Source organism: Tasmannia lanceolata, unplaced genomic scaffold (assembly GCF_043159265.1).
Source record: "Tasmannia lanceolata isolate RefF3 unplaced genomic scaffold, GAP_Taslan_0.1 ptg000503l, whole genome shotgun sequence".
NCBI classification, from domain to species: Eukaryota; Viridiplantae; Streptophyta; class Magnoliopsida; order Canellales; family Winteraceae; genus Tasmannia; species Tasmannia lanceolata.
This window is the reverse complement of record NW_027519176.1, coordinates 27,501-31,023: the sequence shown is the minus strand read 5'-3', so window position 1 is coordinate 31,023 and position 3,523 is coordinate 27,501.

Sequence of the window (3,523 nt, the reverse complement as noted above, 5' to 3'; positions counted from 1 at the left end):
CAGCGGGGCATGCCGGGCACTCCCAACCATTGCAAGCAAGCAAGAAAGAAAGTAAGTAAGTAAGTAAGTATTACATATAGGGGCGGGACATGCGGGGAGTTCTGCGAAACGTGCACTACGGGGCACACGCGTACCTACCGGGGCATACCGACCCCTATTGGGGCACACGTGTGCATATCGGGGCATACCGGGCCTATCAGGGCACACGCGTACATACCGGGGCATACCGAGCCCTACTGGGGCACACGTGCGCATATCGGGGCGTACCAAGCCTATCGGGGCATTCGCATGTATCCCAAGGCATACCGAGTCTATCCGGGCATACGCGTTCATACCGGGGCGTAACGGGCCTATCGGGGCATACTTGGGCATATCCGGGCAAAAAATGCCCAAAACTTGCGCAACCTTGGCAACCGTGGTCCATTCCTCACTATATGCCATGGCCTTGTGCCCATGGTCTTCACAAGACAGCATCCAAGGCGCCTGAAAGGCCAAGGGAGCCCAACCCAGCAATGCCCAGCCAAGGCCAGGCATTCCAGTGCCTGCCCGGGCAAAAACGCCCAAAGCATGCCCCATTCCTTAGCCTATCCAGGCAAAAACGCCCAAAACCAGCCCATTCCAGTGCCTATCCGGGCAAAAACGCCCAAAGCATGCCCATTCCTTAGCCTGTCCAGGCAAAAACGCCCAAAACCAGCACATTCCAGTGCCTATCCGGGCAAAAACGCCCTAAACCTGCGCATTCCAGCGCCCCGCAGCATGCCACCCTCCTATAGGGTTTGCGCAACCAACCCGCCTAACCACCAGTGGCAACCAAAGGTGCTGTTAGCGACGACTTCTGAAGACGCAACGAGACGCGACGGGTTTGCGCCCAGACGCGACGAGACGATGCGGGATCTGCGCCCAACCATGCCTACACCCGCCGACTTGTTGCGGGAGCTGCTTGCCCAAGCATGCCTAGCGTGCAAGGCCTGCGTGCCCAAGGTCTGTGTGCAAGGCTAGTGCCCAAGGCTAGTGCGCAAGGCTAGTGCCCAAGGCTAGTGAGCAAGGCCTGGGTGCAAGGCTAGTGTGCAAGGCTTGTATGCAAGGCTAGTGTGCAAGGCTGCTGTGCAAGGCTTGTGGGCAAGGCTGGTGCGCAAGGCTAGTGCCCAAGGGTTGTGTGCAAGGCTAGTGCCCAAGGCTAGTGCGCAAGGCTCGTGCCCAAGGCTAGTTCGCAAGGCTTGTGTGCAAGGCTAGTGCGATGGGCCAGTGCCCAAGGCTTGTGAGCAAGGCTTGTATGCATGGCTTGTGCGCAAGGCTTGTGTCCAAGGCTTTTGTGCAAGGCTCGTGCGCAAGGCTAGTGTGCAAGGCTTGTGCGCATTGGCAGGTAGCCCACCACCATGCACGATCCAAATGCCACTCACGCGACAACACGGTGCCAAGCCGGGCATGGTGTGCACTCAAAACCAATCAACGGACAGAGGTCATGCGTCATGGGGGGGATCTAGCAAGGCCATGGGGAAGGTCATGGAGGACCTTGGAAGCAAGCGCAAGACGAGAGCGAATCGAACAAGGGGCCAGGACGGGGCCTTGTGCCCATGGTCTTCGCAAGACTGCGTCCAAGGCGCCCGAAAGCCCAAGGGAACCCAAACCCGGCCGACACTTGCAATCGCACATGCTCTCTGCAACACACCATCAATGCCGCCCAACGGGGCCAGCACGAGCAGTCATCCGCGGTCCCCTGGCCCTGCGCACGTTTGTCTTTGAAACCGAGCATCAATGCCACAGAAAGTGCCGGGGCGCCAGCTGGAGCCATCATCCGCGTTGCCATGGCTCGCTTGGCCTTGGCTTGCCAGGCCCCGACAGGAGCAATCGCGCATTTTCTTTGCAACCGACCATCAATGCCGCCCAACGGGGCCAGCACGAGCAGTCATCCGCGGTCCCCTGGCCCTGCGCACGTTTGTCTTTGAAACCGAGCATCAATGCCACAGAAAGTGCCGGGGCGCCAGCTGGAGCCATCATCCGCGTTGCCATGGCTCGCTTGGCCTTGGCTTGCCAGTCCCCGACACGAGCAATCGCGCATTTTCTTTGCAACCGACCATCAATGCCGCCCAACGAGGCCAGCACGAGCAGTCATCCGCGGTCCCCTGGCCCTGCGCACGTTTGTCTTTGAAACCGAGCATCAATGCCACAGAAAGTGCCGGGGCGCCAGCTGGAGCCATCATCCGACGTGCCATGGCTTTGGTCCCATGGTCTTCGCAACCGAGCATTCGTGACACCCGACGGGGCCAGGACACCAACCCTTCCGACAGGAGCATTCGCGCATGTTCTTTGGCCACACAAAGGCGCCAGCACGAGCAAAATCATCCGCGGTGCGGTGGCCTTGCACGGCCTTTTGTCTTTGGAACCAACCATCAGTGCCACGGGAAGTGCCGGAGTCCCGGCATCCGCGGTGCCAAGTCATTGCGCCCTTGGTCTCTGCAGCGGGGCATGCCGGGCACTCCCAACCATTGCAAGCAAGCAAGAAAGAAAGTAAGTAAGTAAGTAAGTATTACATATAGGGGCGGGACATGCGGGGAGATCAGCGAAACGTGCATTACGGGGCACACGCGTACCTACCGGGGCATACCGACCCCTATTGGGGCACACGTGTGCATATCGGGGCATACCGGGCCTATCGGGGCACACGCGTACATACCGGGGCATACCGAGCCCTACTGGGGCACACGTGCGCATATCGGGGCGTACCAAGCCTATCGGGGCATACGCATGTATCCCAAGGCATACCGAGTCTATCCGGGCATACGCGTTCATACCGGGGCGTAACGGGCCTATCGGGGCATACTTGGGCATATCCGGGCAAAAAATGCCCAAAACTTGCGCAACCTTGGCAACCGTGGTCCATTCCTCTCTATATGCCTAGCCTTGGCAACCGTGGTCCATTCCTCACTATATGCCATGGCCTTGTGCCCATGGTCTTCCCAAGACAGCGTCCAAGGCGCCCGGAAGGCCAAGGGAGCCCAACCCAGCGATGCCCTGCTATGGCAAGCCAAGGCCAAGCATTCCGGTGCCTATCCGGGCAAAAATGCGATTCCTCTCTATATGCCTAGCCTTGGCAACCGTGGTCCATTCCTCACCATATGCCATGGCCTTGTGCCCATGGTCTTCCCAAGACAGCGTCCAAGGCGCCCGGAAGGCCAAGGGAGCCCAACCCAGCAATGCCCTGCTTTGGCAAGCCAAGGCCAAGCATTCCGGTGCCTAACCTTGGCAACCGTGGTCCTTTCCTCACCATATGCCATGGCCTTGTGCCCATGGTCTTCGCAAGACATCGTCAGAGGCGCCCGGAAGGCCAAGGGAGCCCAACCCAGCAATGCCCTGCTTTGGCAAGCCAAGGCCAAGCATTCCGGTGCCTAACCTTGGCAACCGTGGTCCTTTCCTCACCATATGCCATGGCCTTGTGCCCATGGTCTTCGCAAGACATCGTCCAAGGCGCCCAAAAGGCCAAGGGAGCCCAACCCAGCAATGCCCTGCTAGGGCAAGCCAAGGC